Source organism: Macrobrachium rosenbergii, chromosome 3 (assembly GCF_040412425.1).
Source record: "Macrobrachium rosenbergii isolate ZJJX-2024 chromosome 3, ASM4041242v1, whole genome shotgun sequence".
NCBI lineage: Eukaryota > Metazoa > Arthropoda > Malacostraca > Decapoda > Palaemonidae > Macrobrachium > Macrobrachium rosenbergii.
In genome coordinates this window covers 19,761,198-19,783,697 of record NC_089743.1, presented here as the reverse complement: position 1 = coordinate 19,783,697, position 22,500 = coordinate 19,761,198, and positions in this window count along the sequence as shown.

Sequence of the window (22,500 nt, the reverse complement as noted above, 5' to 3'; positions counted from 1 at the left end):
TTGATGAAGTGGTCTCTCTCTCTCTCTCTCTCTCTCTCTCTCTCTCTCTCTCTCTCTCTCTCTCTCTCTCCCCTTCGTGTAGAGGATTAAAGGAATTTTTCTTGTTATACTACGCGGATGCTACAAGAAGGGGGGCATAAATTCCCCACCATGGGAAAGATACCTATGGAGCGTAATGTCCTATTGACGAAAGAGTTCTGATTCACGAAAAGCTAATAAAACGAAATTCGCCACAAATTGAAAGTTGTTTCTCACTTCTCGCTAAGCAAAACCTTACTTTTCAAGCCTTCTGACCAAAAACAAGTCCGATTACGTAATAGCACAGTGTTTCATTATTAGCCAGAATCCAATGAAATCCTTCAAAGGAAAATATCCTTAATAAGCAGTGTTTTCTAATTGCACCTTACGGTAGAGCATTGCTATGTACATAAAAATCTAGCATAAAATAACATCCCCCTGCCAACAGTTAAATGTAATGACTGTCATTTCCTAAAGCAAAGATGAAGCGGTGTTGGTAAGGAGTCGTTGCGTCAGGTAGGACACTAATTCACCACACAGTGTCCTTCAAGTTCTCCGGGACAGTATCTCTTCTCTGAACAACCTTCCCCTGTTCACAATCGTCATTACTGGAAGCCTTTTATTCCCTTCACCAGAATATTGAAGCACAATGTTCGTGATATTCTTTTTGCAAGCTGTAGCTCTTGAACTCAGTAGAAGCTTTAATGGTACTTTTAGTTTATGGTTATTTGCTTGAATTATACTTCTTTTGACTAAGATTTGTTGGTTATTCATGAAAATATTTACCCACAATTTACACGTAATTTTCTCCCATGTAAGCAACAGTTCCCTAAGCATAATTTCTCTCCTAATGAAATTAAGTCTCGATTAACGTATATCTCCAATTTAAGTACAGCCTCCATGTAAAGCAAATGTCGAGATTTACTTAAGGAAGAATGTCCTTCCTCATTCAATAGTCAAGGAAGCAAAAATGTGTTTCCCCATTGAAAGATAGTCTTTTATAGTTAGGGAAAGTCAGCTCTCTCATTAATATGTATCTCCCACTTAAGTCACTTAATTCTCTTAACAAGATCAGTGTTCTGATTAATGAAAATGTAACTCATAATTAAGCAAAATCTAACTAACGAGTAATTAAACTATATTTCGGTCATTTTAGTAAAATTATTTTCTAACCAAACAAAATCTCTCCAACGAAAGGAAAGCCTCCCTTAGTAGACTATATCTACCCAGTTAAGACAACTCTTCTCCAGCAAAATTGAAGCAATATTTTCCTTCGGAATAGACCACAAAGCTTGTAGGTAAAATATCCGGTTTGATGAACATTAATCAAGAACAAAATCCATCTCCCAGTTGAACAAAATCTATCTTCCACGTAGCGAGAATCTCCTGAGAATATTATATCTCCCAAAGAAGCAGAATTTCCTCTGAATAAAAATCTGTCTCGAAAGAAAAAAAATTCCCAATTATGCAAAACCTCATCTCAGCAAGATTCCCAAGGAAACTAGAAAAAAAAGTCCACTGAGCTAGAGCACCATACTAATAAAATTTTTCAAACGCTGAATAACCCGGTGATGGATGCTCCAAAGAAAATTCATTCTTAGAGAAGTATTATGAAGCAAAACTCCTTCACACGCATCATTTTAATAAAACCAGGTTTCCCGGACTAAAATCTCAAAATCTCCTCTATAGTGCAGTCTCATCACTAATTCCTTTAGGTTTTGAAGCAATATTTTCAAAGCCTCAATGAAAAAGATGGGCTTATTAATCTTCAGTTCGGTCACCAGAATTGGTTGTTGTGGTGAAGTAATGAATGTCAAGAAGGTAAAATATGAACTTCTGTATGCTTGTGAAGAGAGAGAGCGAGAGAGAGAGAGAGAGAGAGAAAGAGGCGTCGTCTTCCTTAGTGAAAGGAAGTCTTCTATACCGGTGTTGGAAGTGATACGGGTACTTAATAATGCAACGAGGTATTTCAGCTTTGAATGTCGGGGATGTTTACAAACATTCGGGAGGACTCGGGGCTCTGGGGGATCGGGGTTGCCCTCGGGCTCACGGGCCTGGAAAGCAATATGCCTAAGTAAATAGAGGCCCTGATAAGGCTGAAGCCATCTGTCCAAATAGTGTAGGTCGCCTGCTAGCTTTTCTTCTGCATCGCTGCAATCCAAGACTGTTTACTCCTTTGCTGTTGAACCCGAAGAAGTATTTAAAGTTGTCCTTAAATATAATGCATTAAAGAATAGACACTCGCAGCACTTGGGTGTTTTTTTTTTCCGGGTCAGTAAGTGCACAGTGGTATGCTAGTATATAACATACCATGAAGACACACGATTTCTTATTATAGCGGCACCCACATATAGTAAAAAAAAAATTACCAGATAAGATGTATATTATTCTACGAATGTGGGGTGATAAGAACCACAGAATCACACACACATATATACAGTATGTATGTATATATATATATATATATATATATATATATATATATATATATATATATATATATAGATATATATATACTCACACACACACTCACCATACAATTTTCTTCACAAGATAGGGTGGCTCATGAATTTTGGACCTTCAATATAGTTATATATATATATATATATATATATATATATATATATATATATATATATATATATATATATATGTATATAAATATGTATGTATGTATATGCACACATATATATACATATATATACACACACACACACATATACACACATATATATATATATATATATATATATATATATATTTATATCATATATATATTTATATATATGTATGTATGTATGTGTGTCTGTGTGTCACATATTTCACAGATTTTAACATGGCATTGCTATACTTCCAAATGTTAAAAAACAAAAATCCTGTTAATAGAGAAACCATTATTACTTGCATCCAGAGGGAGTTATATTTGATTCTTGCAGTTTCTCTGACCAGCTAGAGCTTAAAATGTTTGGGGTGGCATAGTGTGACAGAGATATGTCTATTCACTTTCAAGTTATGGCAGAGTTACTTCGCTTACCTTACAGTTTTTCCTATTCAGAATGGTAGAGTATTTTTGCTTCTCAGAGTCTTTAGAGATGAGATTGGCAACATATGCCCATTTTTGGTTGGAGCGTTGTCCATAGGCTGGGAACGTACCACATAGCAAATATCTTATGATTGTTGTACCATATGTCAGAGTTTTAAGAATAACTTAAACAAACAGATGGACAGTAGATGGATAATCCCAAACTATGAAGGATTAAGCATACAACCAGGAAGATCAAGAAGATTGCAGGGAAAGGCAGGAGGAGCTGAAAATCAAAAGTTGGATCATCCCAGGGATTAGAAAAGGAAAATAACGGATGTTAGGAGGAGTACATGCTGTATATACCCAAGTGTAGCTATTATCCCCAGTGTATCAGTACCTGATGAAGAAGACTATGCCTGCAAAAGTTAGCACCTAATAAAGTGTACTTTGTAAATTAAAGAATCTGGAACTTAACCATCCCATCTCATTGAAGCCTAACACGAGTATTAGCATTGCTAAGCCATCTTCAGAGTCTTCTGAAGATGATTTAGCAATAAAGCCGACATTGTTCATGATCTACAACCGTTTTTCACACTCTATTAGTCCAAGGACCTGAGGATCAATCTCAAATAGAGTGGGGTCGCATGAGTATGTTCCAAAAGTATTTACTGAGAACCTGAAGGGTAATAACATCTAGTACCCTCCAACAGAAGTCTGAAAAAAGAACCGCACTGATATTCATTATCTAAATATAAATACATACATACTATATATACATATATATATATATATATATATATATATATATATATATATATATATATATATATATATATATATATATATATATATATATATATATATATATATATATATATATATATATATATATATATATATATATATATATATATAATTTTTGTCACATGCATATGTAACTGTCGTATATTTCCAAATATTAAGCCAAATATATAATTTGATATTGAATTCGTTTGTTGTTCTTGTTCATCTTTAAGTTTTTCATCATTTCCTATCTCCAGCCTACAGAGAATAAGTATACTGGGTATTTACTTTAAAACCAACATAAGTGCAGTTCCCCTTTAGTTACCAATTCAGTCAAGTCATCTATAGTAGGGTAGCTATGACTTCCAATTCCTAGGTTTCTGGTTTATTTCCTCATTCCTTATTCTGCAAAGTAGTCTAATGTGAGGTCAAATAACCTCTTCATGGATTCCGTCATAACCTGATGTTTTCCATCTCATGAGTTTTCTACATTATTGACTCCACTTCAGCAACTCTCCCCATTCTGAGAAAATGGGCTTCAGAGATTTCTATATTATTCACATCTTCTGCTTAGCTCAACCTTTGAGGAAATTTGGTTTGAAAATGTGACAACACAGACAGCTGAAGTTTTGATATGTTATAGAGCATCAAAAACTGAGACACTTTGGGGATACGCCAGTTTGTCAAAACGGGGACGAACTGTGTACTCTTTCAAAAGCACTTCCCGTTCATCGCCATCTTGTTATATCAGTCAAATTATCCCCTATATATCTTTTATTCATGACCTTACAAAAATGCTCTGCCTAGTTGTCTTTCTTGTTTTCTTGATATTGTTATTGACCTATCTCTTCTTCTGGCAAATATTTTCCTCTTCCTTTTCATACATTAATTCTTAATTGTGTAGGCTACCCTAACACCAGTGCCAATCACTGAACACTTTGTAAATATCATCAGTCAGTTTGTTCAAATATTCTCTTACCTTTCCTTGATCTTTGTTAACTTCACTATCGAGACTTGAAAACTTGGCAATTTCTACTTTCCTTTCTTCCGCTCATCCCTAAATTTTTTTTGTGTTTATCTCTGCTCTGATTTACCCCAGGTCTCAGCCAATATCCAAGATTTATATTTTGTTACCTCATATCTCACTACTTTTCCAGTAGATTGACATATATTCTTGAAGTTAAATGAATACTCATTGATTGTTTCTTCTCAGATATGGCTAAAACTGTAAGTTTTTTTTTGGCATTCAGTTGCAAAATCCTCATGATGTTCGTTTTAAAGAAGCGCTACTGAATCAAATCTAGATACTCTGTCAGTATTTTTGTTGGGTGTCTTTAATTTTAGGGTTAGTGTGGTATTGACAAGATTGTGATTGCTGCCGACGTCTGCTCCTCTGTAGCCCCTAACATTCCTGCGTTATTTTAGTCTCTTGAATACCAGCTATGTCGTTTATTTATTCCTATGATATCCACTGTATTTGTGGATGTTATTTTGTTGTAAAAGAGTGCCTCCAAATAAATTAAAGTCCATTTTGTTTGTAATCTCTCCAGGCCATCCTTAACCTTACATATTCCATAAGTTCATTGTTTTTTACCAACATTTGCACTTATATCACCAACAATAGTTCTTATATCACGTTCTGTTACTTCATCTATAACATTATGCAGTTCTTTATAAAATTCAATTTTACTTCTTTGAAGACTTCATTTATTGGTGCATAAACTACTGCACACTGTTCTCCAGTCAGTCAATACCTTTTACCATCTGATTTTCTTGAATGAACATACACTTTATGCCAGTCCAGTCTCTCCTCTCTCAGATTATGTATTTTCCATCTATCCAGACTATTTATCGACTGGGAAATTCTCTCATCCACATAATCCCAGTATGGGGGCCATTTCTAAATTGTGCCTACGTTTTAAATGGCAGAATCCACAGAGGAATCATTAGCTTCATACTTGAAAGGATAGCTGTTCCTTGTAACGCTCAGTTCCCAGCTGACTAAAGTCTGTTGGTTCTTAACCAAGGCCATTCATCAGGCATCCAGAGGTGAAGCCAAAGAGACAAAGAACGCACCAATTTTTTTATTGGCTAAGCTTACATTCCACCTTGTACCTGTACATGATGTTATCCAACACTGAACATAACCTTAGTCACTTTTACCTTACATAATTACAAGGTTCCATAGCTAACTAACCACTAATCTAATTATACTGAGAGACTGTACAGAAGGTGCAAGTTCTTTCATGATGGTTCCAACTGTTAATTTAATCTTGTATACCACGATCTCCACTCAATAAAGGAGAAGTTCTTATCTCCTCTGCCTCACCCAGACATTCCCATGTAGTTTGAATATATACTAAGGCCACCCTCTGTGATCTTGACTGAGAGCAGCTTGATGTCCGGGGCTGAACAGAAATCCTAGGGAGGAGAATGAATAAACAGACTAAAACCCAAAACTTATTTATTAAGGTAAGTAATAATGAATATCTTAATGGGTAAAGATATTGGTAACTGCTTGATTGTTACCTGGATTGGAGTCCACTAAATGAAGGAAGACCGACGGCACCAGATCTCCTAATCCTCCCACTCACTAAAACATGATAATACTAGTCAATAGAAAATAACGAAAGCAAAACTAACAAATACTAATCATATTGGAATAATTTCAATATCCACATAAGTAAATATGACAAAAATATATTTTAGGAAAATAGAGGAAATTTTTAGTAGCATAAATGAAACAGCAGAATATGAGTATGGATATAAGTATGGCTGCAAGCAAATACATATCAGATATAATTTCAAATATAAATGTAGAAGAGCTGAATCATATGCTACAAATCAACAAAACCTATACGGTCATAATGAGAAGGAACAATTTAAAAAAATAACTGCTTTCGTTGGATGCATTCATTCAATTAGTGAGCTTTATTTTTTTATAAGGGCTGATTGCGAGGAATAGAATGTTTAATGAATCATAGGGAAAAACCTTAAAGCCATGAAATCACGGTGCCGTAATGAAAGTGACATACCTCAGCATTTTCCTTCTTTTGAACTGCTTGAATAATTAAGTCCATCAGTGACTCTCAGGAGTTCAATGTCTGTTGTTGGGAGGCAATGGCCTGAGGTTACTGTAGCTTATACAAGGCAATTAATGTTCCATGACGAGTGAAGAATGTGTAAGAAAATCCATAATGTGCTGGGCTGTCTAAGATGGAACTCAGAATTGAACTCTCCCTTGACCCTCCTTGCCACGAAGAAAAGCAGGATGCCACCTGTGTTGGGCAGTTTCAGGCAGTAAAAAGTTTCCAACAAGCAGTTAGAAATAAAGTGGCGCTTTAAACACCGTGATTTCAACAATATATAATTTTACGAAAAACAAAAGCAGTTATCTTAGCATTGATAGAGAAAAATATAGAATATAAATGCTATAAAGTTGAAATGATTAACAACTAAAAATTTATATTTTCTTCAGGGGCCTTCATGCCGAGCTGCTGACACACATGGATTGTTGATTGTGATAGGACGCCTCTCCAGTTTCCAGTCACTGCTGCTATTGGACTTGTTTCAGTGATTTCTTACGCTTATTTCTTAATTCTGGCATACCATATTTGGTGATCTTTGAAGTGTGGAAGATGTCAGTACTATTGACGTTAGAATTCGTCACTGCTTGTGCATGTGTAACCAAGGAGCCAGCCTTGTTCTATACTATGAGGTCTAGCTTCCTAAGGCTCTCACTTGTATTCAGCTGTAGTTCAAGTCTGCATTGATAGCCTGCCTCTTGAGCTTTGGATCTTAGATATTTGATGATGCTGTCATGCCTTTTTATTCTCCATGGCTGAACTGCAGGGCACACCCGGAGGATGTGCTGCAGTGTGCCTGGGGAATTACAGACCAGATCACATTGGTCTGTTACGTCTCTTCTGTGGGTGCTTCGGGCTGGGGTTGTTAGTACACCCATTCTAGGCTTCAGCATTGACAAAAGTACCTTCCTTCATACGGTGATTGCCAGCATCGATCCATTTTGGTTTTATGCTCTTTGAGGCTTCTTTTAACCTGATACCATCTATGGAGTTATACAATTTTTCCTTCCAGTTCGTAACAGTAGGTGGATGATCCATTGCTAAACGTTTATTAGCTAAGCTCTTTGCCAAAGTGTCTAGATCTTGAGAGACGTCTCAGCAAGTTGTGTTTTTCAATAGGTGTACTTCCTGCCATGCACTCTATACCAACCCTCCATCCACTGTTTTGGCGTAGAACAACCCATGGACATATCCTTGGGAAGGTTGAGTGCTTTCATTATAAACTTTCTGATTTCATTATCCATTGCCTTAAGGTAGTAACACTTGATGTCATCATGATGCAAAACATGATGATACCGTGGTATCAACACAACTTTTAATGCCCACAGCTTTTGTTGTGGTTTCAAGAGTGCTTTTGCAAGTTTCCCAACTCGGTTTTCATTTTTGCTAGGGCTTTGGAGCCATTGAAAGTTTTGGTGACTCCAATTTTTACTCCAAGGTAGTTATGCTGTCATGTTTGATATTTCTTCATCTTTATAGATGAAAGGACAGGCACCATAATGTCATGCCCTCTTTTTTTAAATCTGCCATAATACCAGTGGTGGCACACTTCCTTAGTCCTGGCTCTAAGCTGTACTTAAACTTAATTGCTTCATCAAGTAGTACTTCAATTGTGGCTGTTAAATCTTCCCTTGTGGTCACCACCAACATGACGTTATCAGCAAACGCTAGATATTTTATTATCTCTCAGTTGAGGGTGCCCCCAACACCCTCAGGGAGCTTATTTAATACCTGCTCAAGAGCTAGGTTGAATGGAAGGGGTGACATCGGGTTCCCCTGCACCACTCCACATGTGATGTTATGTCACCCCAGTGATTTCCTTGCTTATCTCCTGATAGAGATTCGTTAGGTAAGACACTGACTTTTTTCAAGCCCTGCCTTCTCAAGGTCCCTGAGCAGTGCTGGCTGATAGACCAAATCAAACGCCTTCTTAAAGTCCACAGAGGCAGTATAGAGGCTACTTGGTTGTGTCTCTGCCTCTTAAATCGATTATTGTAAGAGCAGGATATTGGTTTAAAGCCTTTCTTCCTTGTGGAGATGGGATGGCACTCTGACAGGCTTTTAGCTAAAACTTTATGAAGGCCTCTGATGTTATAGTAATTGGTTTGTAGTCTCCTGGCTCTCTAGGGTCATCAGTTTTTGTTAGTAGGGTGGTTCTCCCTTTTAACCACTCGGCAGTGCAAATTTGTTTCATAGAATTAGGTCATGAAATCTTTTTATATCAGTCTCACCAGCAGCTCTAATATCTGATAGTTTCACACCATCTAGTCCTGGTGCTGATTTTAAGTTCATTCTGCTCTTCATCCACTGTATGTCATCCATAGACACCAGCTCGGTGATGAACTTTACTTGGGCTGGTTGTTCTGCCTCATTCTTTTCATGTGATGGACTTCCTCTAGTAAATAGATAGCCCCAAAACTATGCCGTTCACAGAGGGAGGGACGGCCAAGCGACGGGGGTCTCTTCCCAGTATTGCATTTTGTGCAGTTCTACCACAATTGTTTGTCCATCCCCATTGGACAATTGCATATTCTCTTCTTCTTACAGCTCTTTTTAAACATCTTTGGTCTCTCACTTATTATGGGAGGTTGCCTTGGTTCTTCCTCCCAAATATCTGTTTCCTAATGGCATCCAGTTCCTCAGGTGTTATTCCATTCACTTCATCTTCACTGCCATTACAGTGGATGCTGGAGTTTGGGGATGATGGTGGGGAACCACCACTACCACCTGCCATCATTGTTAAGTAATCATTCATATTATCTGCTGAAATATCCATCTGAATTTCATTTATTCTTGTATGGTAAAGATTCATTCTTGTTCCAGCATTCTGGTCAGCCCTGTTGCTGTTGTTTAGTCTGGATTTCAGTTCTAAGTACTGTTTTAGTACATTACGTTACTCTTTTGTCATCCTTTTACTACTAGTGCTTTCCAGCGATCGGAGACGGAAGTGTTCAGATTGAATATGGGAGTCTTCACTGAGTAAGGACTCAGCCCTTTCTAACATCATCATTTCTTCCTCTGACCTTCCTGCCCTCCATGGTTGGTGGAGTATCTTGTCTTGATCTACTGGGTTTTCCTGGCACTGGTCTCTATGCCTGAGCATTTCACTTAATATCTGCTGATATTCTGCATGTTTCCTTTTTCCTGTGATGCTATTGATTGATCTATTCTCAAACAGGTGTTCTTTTATTTTATTGATGAAAGGCTCATTCTTAATGTCTAGTTCAAATCTAGCCATCATCCTGAGTTCCCTCATGACCCAGGGTTTCTTCTTATTTGTGAGCCTAAGAACATTTTCATTGTGGAATTCCTCAGGATTACTTTCACGCAGACACCTACCAGCAAATGTGATAAACAACTTTTCACACATGGGACAGGCAAACCCCACTGGCGTGGAGGCCACAGTAGCCATGTCTCTCTCAAGACTCCTGGCGACAACCCCACTCTGGTTTTGAGTGGAGCTATTGGTGTTACCTGGTTGGCCTATATGCCAGGTTACCCCTTCAGGTGTGGAGCAACTCACTTCCTCCCCGAGGAGAAGGCTGGGAGGGTTGGGTCCTCTCTGCGACCCATTCGTCCCATCAGTCAGGTTGATTACACTACCGTAGTGGTTCAAGCTGGACCTCAGTGAGGGCGGTCGCTAGTAACTTAGAATCAAAGAGTCATAGTTACTTTACCGTCCTGGTGCCAATGACGTCTGCTGCTCCTCCTGAGTAAGTCCACGATTTTCACTTGTGAATCTAGCCTATACCAGAAGAGGTATCTACCAACAAGCCAGCAGGTACTTGAAGCCTGAGCGGGGGGTCCTAATCCAGCTAGTCAGCTCAACCTGGTGCTCACTAAGGATCAAGGCCTAGCTCCCTGATAATTCACAAAGTGTCCTTTTCGTGATCACTCACAAAGAGTTCTCCTTGTGAGTGATTTTTCTTGCATTGTTAATACTAATTCTGTGTATTCTGTGTTGCTTGCATTGAATTACGGCACTATTATTATTTCTTCTTGTAAATGAATCTGCACAGGCCTTGACTCATCTTTAAAATTAGTTGTTCACCCATATGAAATATATCACGCTCATTACGGGTGTATTAAAAATGCAAGGTTTTATTTTATTTTTATGAGATATATGATTTGTGAAAAGGTATTTCTTGATGGTATTGTTATTTTTAAAGATACAGTATTCGTGCTAATGTAAGTATTTCCTAAAGTGATCATTGATGTTCATGTTTGGTGAAACAAGAAAGATTCATTTCCGTTGAAAAATTTTTTTTTTATTTTCTTGGTAATAATTGCCTTCCTCGCTTTACTATGGGAAAACTTACCATGTTAGTGTCTTTGCAAAACAGATGCCAAATATTTAATTTCTGGGTCAAGATACCTTGTAATTGGTGTAATAAAGTATACAAAGGTGAAATGTTTGAGCATGGAGGACAGAAAAGGGACCACGGGGATTTCATTTGAAGAGGAGATAACAGTAATGTTGTATTTCAAGAAGTGCAGCACAGTTACCACGGAATGAGTACCTAATAATGTAATGAAAATAACTCGCGTACAAAACGCTGAAAAAAGAAGATAATTTTGATAAACATAAGCGTAATCTTACATTGTACTCATTTATTATATAGGTTTTAAAGGAACATTGCACATTCGTTAAAAAGCTGTATATCTATATATATATAATAAAAGTGAATGTGTGTATGTTTGTTTAGATGCTATAGAAATCCGAACCGCTTGACAGACCCAGACAAAATTTTGCACTGACCCCTATGTCACCTCAGGAAGGGTTATAGCTCAAAATTATATCCCTACCCTGTGACAGACATACAACCACAGACAAAACAAATGGAATTTTCGTTTTTACTGGTGCTGTTCACCTTTTCCTCAGGAACTTTATGGAAGTCGCCAGTAGATTAGGCAGAACACCAAATTTCCTGTTGATGACGGCATTAAATTTCTCTCCCTCCAAACCCAATAATAAAAAAATTAAAGATGTATTTGACTGTATTAGAATTGCTTTCATTATAACATCAATTTTTATTGGAATTTACATGAATTTTAATGATAATTTATGAAAATTATTAATATAATTGTTGATTACCTCGATAAAATCAACATTAAAAACCTGTATCGATAATTTCCATAAGTAGAGTCGATTTCTGCAGCCAAGAACAACTTCCCCATCCTCGCATGCGCAGTAGCTGATGGCTAAGCCCGACCTCAACATACACGGTATTTCCTTTTTTATATATGTTCAAATGCGAACTTCTTTATTAATTCGTTCGTTTCTTCTTCATTTTGACTTTCGGAAATTCGTGACGATACGGTGACGAACGACACTTCACCATAGAGCAATCACCTCTACCAAACTCTCTCTCTCCCTCTCTCTCTTTCTCTCTCTCTCATCTTAAGGCATCACTCAAACAATCTGGAGCAGAATTATCTATGAGGTTTTTAACTATGGAAAGTAAATTCATGCTTGCAATCTTTCTGTCTCTTTCAGTCTTTATCCCTTTTTTTCGCCTTTATAAAATCCTTTTATGAATGGAGTTAAACATCACGTCATCTTAGTGTATATATATATATATATATATATATATATATATATATATATATATATATATATATATATATATATATTTTTTTTTATATATATATATATATTTATATATATATTTTTTTTAACACTAATGTGTTTGGTTTCTTCTTTGTAGGTTTACTTTAGAAGGCACTTACCTGGATGGTGTTTCAACTCTCTGCGATGGAGATAGGTAGCTATTAAGAACGTGTAACTGGTTGGGCCATTTTTTGAGAGGAACTCCAATACCCATATATTCAGCAGGGAAAGGGTGATAAATGTTGAGGTTTTTGTCCTCAGTATGACCCTTGCTTTTATCTTGCGTTTAGGAGAAATGGCTGAAACTTCTAATTTCTCCTCTCTCTCTCTCTCTCTCTCTCTCTCTCTCTCTCTCTCTCTCTCTCTCTCTCTCTCTCTCAAGTTATTTATGGCGAAAGTTATCTTGGTTCCTTTATGTCTCGAATAACTGCAGCTGAAGTGGCGGTCGATACCCTACCTTTCCATTTCTTGTAGGATGAATATCCCCCTCTCTCTCTCTCTCTCTCTCTCTCTCTCTCTCTCTCTCTCTCTCTCTCTCTCTCTAAGTAATCTTTCTAAAGCGAATGCTTAATAAATGCCCTTCAATTCATTAATAGTATTATCAGGAATGTACAACATGTCCAACATGTTTTGTACGTGTTTGACCCAGCACCCCACTAGAAACAGAAGCGGAAAAGAATGGAAGGACTCATTTGGTAATGTTTTTATTATTTGTATTTTTATAACTCCCTCGGCCGGGAGGTTGTCACGGTAGTAAATTTCATTAAACCAGTAGGAGTCAATAAAAAAGAACGTAAGTTCGTCCAATATTATCGCCTCAAACCACCCAGCTTCCCACTCTAAATAGAAGTATGTACAAAGGAAAAGCGGAGGCCAATCGATAAGACAAATACAATGCCGTACCTGTATTTACAGAGATAAATACAGACATTTGTAAGAAAGGCATGTGTGTGTGTGTGTGTGTGTGTGTGTGTGTGTCTTTTTCCCTCTTGTCTTGGAGGATGTAAAGCGTTCGCTCTTTCTCTTTTAATGTGTATTGAAGGAAATACTGTTATCTCCATCTCTAACACATACACGCAAACATTATGTTATTTCTCTCAACAACTTGAGGCTTGGTATATTCTCTCTCTCTCTCTCTCTCTCTCTCTCTCTCTCTCTCTCTCTCTCTCTCTCTCTCTCTCTCACAAACACACACACATTTTCATGCCAATTCTATGTTTTTACAGCAACAAGAGACATGTACATAATTTAGCACCGTCGTATTGTCTCTCTCAAGTGAACATTGTATGAGAAACCCTTTTTGGTTATTGGTTTCTGAATTTATCTTGTAGATTTACCAACTTGGTGGTTCTTTGTTTAATTTTTTGGTTATACAAGGAGCGCCTGAGGCTTTATTTCTCTGAGTTTACATTCAGTGGAAGAAAATAGGTGTCGGACTGAAAATGAGGAAGGTCGCGAGGTCCGTGGCTACATCCCCTAAGAAAGGCGCATGAGGGGATGGTTTTAGCTTCGTATTGGAACCGCATCTTGAAAAAGGTGAAGGCAATACATAAGAAAAGAGTTTTTGTATGAAAAATGATCTTATGCACTACCATAAGATTTCGGTGACTTACGCTATAGATATAGGTTTGTGTAACTAGTTTAATGAAATTATTTTTTTCTCCAAAACAATATAAAAATATAGTTGTACTGCTTTTTGCGGGGGCGGGGGGGGGGGGTTGTTGGCGGGCTGGAGCATTCTTCAACATATTACCGCCACTTTTTCAGTGCTCTGAGCAGTGCAGTTGCAAATAGAAATTGTTTTAATCACTTTTAAGAAATAAACACCCTTTCCGGCCTTTTAGTTTTAAAATCTTGAAGTTTTTAGATTTTAGTGCAGGTTTTATTTCCAAAGGAGCACTGGCTAAGTTGCCTCAAATGTCATAGCTGAGCCACACGGCATTTTATCACATTTTAGTTTATAACAGCCCACCTTAACCCTGGATTCGCAGTAGTAGTCCCTTGATATTTCCAGTGATGATCATCCATTAATTCTGAAGATTTTGTAATGCTTATTTTTGCACTACTGCTGGCATGGAAGAAATTTCATTGAAATGGAAGTATCGTTTGATACCAAGCAAATGGGAAATGATTATATGCCGCCTTTGTATGGTCCATAAACAGTTAACTCCTTGTTGCGTGATGAATGGAAGAAATCGGCCTTCCTGTGATGATTTCTTAGTCCCGCTGACTTAAGCACTTAGCAGTCGAATGCCTCAGTCTTCAGGAGCTGAGTAGTCGCTTTTTCTTTGGGGATACGACTCGAAATTATAGGTACGCTGAAAATTGCGAACATAATGTCCAGTTTTAGATGGATTTTTAGTTCTATTACACCATACTGTCTCCTGGGAAAAATATAAATCTTCATATACAGAAATTTAGCATTCTGTATTTATGATGCAAAATTTGGTGTGTTCATTTTATTTAAGGCTGCACCCACTTTCAGCCTTTTAATCTACCCCTAATACGCTTCCTTTCTTCAGTGGTGCTGTCAAACCACTCCAACTCACTCTCTTCATCGTCTGAATCATTGAATGGCTAGAAGTGTCCCAGTTCTTGGCCTTATGACCTAATTTTCACAAACCAGTCAATTTAACATAATTGTAATGGTGATATATTTTGATTCAGTAATTAGTCGATCATGTGCATTTTAATATATCTGTATGAATTCTTTCATTTTAATCAGACAACTAATAAACAGAAAATTATTTGTTTATGTTTTCATTAAAATGTGAAACAAAAAATCTTTGCATTGTCAGTGACTGATACAGTTTGCAGTATCTTCGGTACTTTATATGTTTTATTTTCATATTCCTAGTTTATTAGAAAAAAACTCTTAATAAAGTAAAGCCTTTGGTGTTAAGGGAAGGAATAATTTTAATAAAGGGGAAATTGAGTCTCTTAAAAATTGCAATAAATCCTAACGCTCATTCAAAAGTAATTTTCGTTCCAAATAAATTAGATTTGGTCAGTAACAAATTAGAAATGGTAAAAAATCCCATACGTAAGATTATCTCTGCACAACAGCAGTGCTTACTGACACAGAGTTAAGGAAATGATGTTAAATACTCGAGTCTCCACAGAAAGCAAGTTTAAAGCAGCAATTACAAAGTCATTGGTCTTATTATCCGTCGGAGCTATTAGGAATTACGGCGGTAATTATATCCCTAATTGTATTATGCCATTACCGTGGAGGAGGACTCCACGGGTCGTGTGACCTGCAGAGGTGGAGTGGCATGGATAGTTGGTCTTTAGTAAAGGAGAGAGACGTAAAGGAAGTCAGCTGTGATATACGTGTAAACAGTTGTGATATAACGCAAACTTAAGCAGTGAATCACCCACATAATTATCTTAAATTGTTTGAGACTTTTTCATACGATATCTGTTAATGTTAATGTAACTAGGAGTGGAATAGGTTTCATACCACAAGTTTACTGAATTCGCTTCCAAGTTGTTTGGATTTCCAAGCACGCAGCGTTACTGACCACACCAAGTGAGAAAAATTTCTCAGGCACGTAAGTATACCTTAGTTTAACCAGACCACTGAGCTGATTAACAGCTCTCCTAGGGCTGGCGCGAAGGATTAGATTTTATTCGACGTGGCTAAGAACCAATTGGTTACCTAGCAACGGGACATACAGCTTATTGTGGAATCCGAACCACGTTAGAACGAGAAATGAATTTCTATCACCAGAAATAAATTCTCAGGCACATAAGTCAGTGCCTACCAGCCAGCGATCACAAACATACTCTCATAGAAAACTCTCGCATGCTAGCATTGATGACATTTCAACGCATATTACTTACTTATATGGTAGAAATAAATGTTACTGCAATTAACAGTTACATAAGAAAACAAGTTTCAGCCCTATAGGAGTTTGAATATCAGTCAGAGATGCTTTGTGTTAGTATTACTGCCGCGGATAGCATTACCAACTATTTAACGGCAGAAAATTCTCTCTCTCTCTCTCTCTCTCTCTCTCTCTCTCTCTCTCTCTCTCTCTCTCTCTCTCTCTCTCTCTCTCTCTCTCTCATTGCATAGAAATTAGTGCCATGTATGTATCTATTCCACTGTCAGCCTCAAGCATAATTTCATAGAAAGGCCTTGCATATTAATATGGTTGCTAATGAACAATAATTTTGTAACATGATATAAGTGTAAGTGTCTTCTTGTTAATTCCAAGAATTTTGGTTGAGGGATGAAATAATATTTACATCATGTTTGTGTATCTCCACATTTCTTCTTATGCAGCACATACTGTGTAAACATATCATCTCACTACTTTCAGCCTTTTTCCTTTTATGGCATTCATCTTCCATACTTCACTTTCATAAAGGAGAGTTGGTTCAACCGCCCCTTCATGTACTCCAGCCTTGGCTTCCATAGACTCAAAGTTTCTTCTTAACCTTTTGCATGCACCTTGCCACTTTCCTTGCTAAAATTATTATACGACTCTCCTCTTCTAACCTGACAACATCTGTTTTATTTACTCCTGAACAGTTAAATGGGCTTCATTCTCTGCAATTTTTGTCATTGCTCTAATTCTTTTGTTTCTTTATATCCACATAACCCTGCTCTTACTCATATTTACTCTCAAGTATCTCCACATGCAAGCAATTTCATATTCATTTACTAGTTTTTGCATCATTCCATGCATAAAGTTTATGACTCTTTCAGTTAAAAGGCCTTTGCCAGCTTCTGAGCAAGAGCTGTAATAAGTGATACTATACTTTGTATTCTTTCTGTTTACTAATTAATTATGTTATGGAGTTACTATTTATGACATAAAACAAAGGGTCAGAATCACTATAAAATTGCAAGTTGGAAATCTCAGAAAATTGTGCATCAGTTAGTCATAGCCAACTCTCTGGTTTGATTTTCAGATGATTCAGTGTGTTGTAACTGAGCAAATAGGTTTATTAGCTATGAATACATAACACCCCCTTGTGTTGGATTCACTTTTACACTAAACCATTCTCCTGTATACATATTTTACCAAATATTTCAGTTGCATCAAAATCTTGCCCTTAAAACCCTTTTTTATGCTTTACATCCTCAATACTCTCCATAATGTTTACTTGTTTTTGCAATTATAAGGTTTTTACTTGTATTCATGTTTGCCATATACAGCTCTTCCATAACTTCCTTTCTTGCCTAAGCACACTTACCTTTCCCAGTCAGTTCGTATAACATGTATTTTTGCCATGATCAAAATCATGCCATAAAACATCCCTGGTATACTGAGGAACTTTTCCTCTTACAGTTTTCTGTTTTTGCTCTCCCCTTTATGCAAAGGAACAGATATTCTCCTTAACCATGCCATCACTTTCCCCTTTATGCAAATGAACAGTTATTCTTCTCAATCATACTATTGAATCCCCTTTATGCAAAGGAAAAATTATACTTCTCTACCATTGAAACCTTTCCCTCATACAGCTATGCCTTGCACTTACATATCAGCCATTCAGTCACAGTTTACCATCACACTGCTGCATCTCACTTGTAATCCCATCAGATCTTAGGGTCCTTCTATACTTCAGCCTATTTTTTGGTTTTCTTAAGTTCTCAGCAGTCATCCTCACCAAGATTCTCAAACACGTTAACCCTTTCTAGTCTTGCTTCTTTCAGCTATGCATCTATATTACCTTTCTCATTCAAGACTTCTTCAAATACTCCACTGTTTTTAAGATTGCATTAATTTCTGACAGAGCATCTTTAATTCTTAGATCCATTTGGTAATTAAGATTCATTTCTATATTTAAATCCACATAGAATGACTACAAGGGATGATATTCAACAGTATTTTAACTTCTTACTTTCTTTCTCTCACTTTCTTCTTGACTACCTTATCCTTCTCAAATCCTCTCTTCTCCATTGCCATTAACTACTTCCTCCCTATCTATTCTCCCTATTCCTGTTTCTTATATATATACAAATTCTTCTGTCATGCAGTGGCAATTCAAGTTAAGCTATGCACAGAGGAATTAATTGTAAGCTCTGCACTTTGCTGCTGAACCCAGGTTTACTTGGCAAGTTTGATAGCCAATCACAGAATATGCTGAGTACCAGATGCTCGTGTGTCATTGGCATCACTTGACTCATCCGGCTTGGGTCACCACTAGTCCTACTATTGTAACCACGTTCCATTATACTATTGTAATTACATTTCATTCTGCAATTATCAAAAGTTATCAAACCTAGACAATAAACAAGATTGGTCTGAGCATCCTGTTTCTGAGTTAATCTCTACACTGGGGACTCCTTGGAGCAACCAGGTAGACTGCTCTACCTAACAATATCCAGCCACTAATGGATTAAGTACGGCACCTAACTTCTGCCTAGCTATCTTGGGTACCTTCCTTTTGGTAGATGAAGCTTAGTACTCATACTCAACACCTGGTGACTAGCAGACTAAATATGGCCATGCCTACTGAAACAAAGCAAATAATGGCCTAAATAAGGAACTTAAGCTCTGGCTGTCTCTCTCTTTCTCTTGAGAGTGTTAAAATGATTATTGTCATTGCAATGCAGATATAAAATTCGGTTCTGGTACCCAACTGTGGCAACTGATAAACTAAATAATGCCAAATCTACTGCTTATAAACAGTCACGTGAAGGTTAATGCTTACACGAAATAACATCCACGAAGTCTCAAACATGAACAATAATCCATCTACCCCCCCCTTCTTGATGATTGAGCCATTTGTCTGGTTTTTAAGAGTGGAGGCACAGTTCCACCTCTGGAACATTTTGATTTATACAAATTTGCATTTGATTCAATGCAGTAAAATTGGAAATAGTTCACTTCATCTCTGCAAGGACTGATAGAGTCAGCTCATATTGTTAGTAATATTATTTTGCACAGAAAGAAATATAAGCATTTACTTGCTCTAGCGTGTGCAAGCAACCATTGTTACATAAATTTCCTCCTGCTTGTGCTTTTCTTTCATTGCAACTTTTCTTGTTTTGAGTGGCTAGGTTGTTTCCTTTTTGGTAAGTCCCACCCTTCCTAGAACTTTTATACTTCAGTCTTAGGGGAGAAGGCAAGTTCGTTGCTCATCTCCACTACCTTTGCACCTTAAAGTTATAAAATTGAAGTATGTAATCTCTCTCTCACACACACACATATATATATATATATATATATATATATATATATATATATATATATATATATATATATATATATATATATATATATCACTCTCACTCCGGTGGCTCTCGGGCCTCTTGGTGGCCCATTGGCCGCTTCCACTAGACCTCTCCACGCTCCCCTGTTGAGTGCTGCATCTCTCCATTTATTCTCGGGATCCTCCTCTCCCAGTTCTCTTAGATCTCTGAACACATTATCTTTCCATCTCATCCCCAGTCTCCCCACCGGTCTTCTCCCTTCTGATCCTTTCATAACCACTTTAGGTATTCTGCCGTCTTCCTTTCTAACCACATGTCCAGCCGAACATATCCTCTGTGATCTTACAGAGCCAGTTATTAGCAGTTGTCTGGCTAAATCTCTCATTTCACTGTTGTGCCTTCTTCAAACACCTTTATCTGTATCACAAATGGGACCTGTTATTCTATGCAAAATTTTATTTTCAAAAACCAGCAGTCTCTGTTCTTGACGTTTAGTCAGTGTCTATGTCTGACAACCATATAGCACTACTGGCTTGATAATGGTGTTATAAACTCTTAATTTGGTTGACCTTGTGATGTTTCTCCTCTTTGAAAGATGTTGTAGACTGAAAAAGCATCTGTTCCCTGCTGTAATTCTAGCCAGAGCATCTCTCTCCATCTCATTTCTGGATGTTAACATAGTTCCTAAATGTTTAAATTCCCTCACATTCTCAATATCTCCCATATTTTGTTATACACGTTGTTGTTGGTTGTCCCTTGACAATCTCATCATTTTGGTGTTACTTCCACTGATCTCTAGCCCCACTCTGGCAGCAGTTTTTTTGAATGATATATACAAACGTTCTATATTTTGTATATCTGTACCTAAGAAATTAACATCATTTTCAAATGCAAGGACTTTGGCATTCGTATGTCCCAAGATGACCTCACGTTCAACTTCCTTGATACTCCGCATTGTTTTCTCTAAAATTAGATTAAACAACATTGGAGATAGAAGGCATCCCTGTCTCAAACCTGTTTTAATTTTAAAACAATTTTTCTTTTTCCTCCTGTCCTGGACACAACTCTTAATATTCCTGTAGCATACTTTTACCAAGTTTATATTCTTTTCTGGTATACCAAATTCCTTCATAACATTCCAGATTGATGGTCTATGGATACTATTATACGCTTGTGTAAAGTCTTCAAAATCCTGCCACGTATCTCTGTTATACCCCCAGTGTTTTTCCATTATCTGTCTAATAGTAAAAATCTGGTCAATTGTTGGTCTTTCTTTTCTGAATCCACATTGATATTCGCCCAGTGCTGTCTCTATGTAAGCTTTTAATTTATCTTTTTTAATTTTGGCTAGTACTTTATAGCAGGTTGGCAGAAGTGTAATCCCTCTATAATTAGCACAGTCTGTCTTATGTCTCTTTTTATGTGCCGGGATAACGTTGCCCGTTTCTCATGCTGCTGGCTTCTCTTCTGTTCTCCTGATCATTATTAGAAGCTCAAAGATCTTTGAGTGTAACATCTTGCTGCCATTCTTTAGGAGCTCTCCTGGTATGTTATCTAAACCAGGTGTCTTATTATTCTTTAGGCTGTTGATTGTGTTCTTCACATCTATCAGCACTGGTTCCTCCACTCCCAAATCTGGCGGCTGCATATGTCTCCCTTCAATAGGATTTACTGGGTCATCTCTATTTAACAGTGCACAGAAATAGATCTTCCATATCTCCAGTACTTTGTCCTCCTGTACTTTAATACTTCCTTTGGCATCTTTCATTATTCTGCTTCTTGCTTGGTATCCATTCTTTATTTTCCTGATACCCCTATAGCCTATATCCTTCCCTTATCCTACCATTTCTCATGTTTCTCCCCATGTCATCCAGTTCCTTATTTAATGCATCTCTCTTCTTTCTTCGGTTTATTCTTGTAGCTGCCATTCTTTTCTCCCTGAAGTTTTCTTCTAATGCCTGATTATTCCTGTTCTGCAAGAATTCTATTCTTGTTTGTTGCCTTTCATCTTCCATTCTTCTGCAGTCATCATCAAACCAATGTTCGTTACATGTGCTCTCCAAGTACCAATGGTTTCCTCAGCTGCTTCTTTAACAATTTGTTCTATGTCTCTCTGTTTCTAATTTCTATTTGGTTTTCCATCCTACTTGTCTCATCTTTGAGCTTATCAGTGTCAAATTTTTCTCTTCTTTCATTCCTACTGTTCCTTTTCATATTCAGCGTGATCTTGACTATGGCAATCTCCAAGTTATGGTCTGAATCACAGTCAGCTCCTCTGAAACTACGTACATCCATCAATGAACCTCTGAATTTGTGTTGTATGTGATCAGTTTGGTTTCATGTAGTTCCATCAGGTGAATTCCATGTGTGCTAGTGAGTTTCTGTATGAGGAAATATTGTACCACCTACAACCATCCCATTGGAGTTGGCAAATGAAGTAAGCCTTATTCCATTCTCACTACTAACCTCGTGGGCACTACGTCTTCCAATTGCTGGGCCCAATACATATATATACTGCATGTCCAATCTTGGCATTAAAGTCACCCAATACTACTGTTACATCATGCTTTGGTGTTTGTTCTACAACCTCCTGGAGATTTTCGTTAAAATCAGCTTTCTCATCATCATCATCACTCTTCTGTAGGGGAGTATGCTACTATTACTGACAGTTTAAACCATTTACTCTGTACTCTGATTTTTGCTAATCTTTAACTTACTGACGTAAAGCTTTCAACCACTCTATACACTTTATGTGTCAGAAAAATTCCCACGCCACCCCTGTGGATACCATCATCTCTGCCACTAT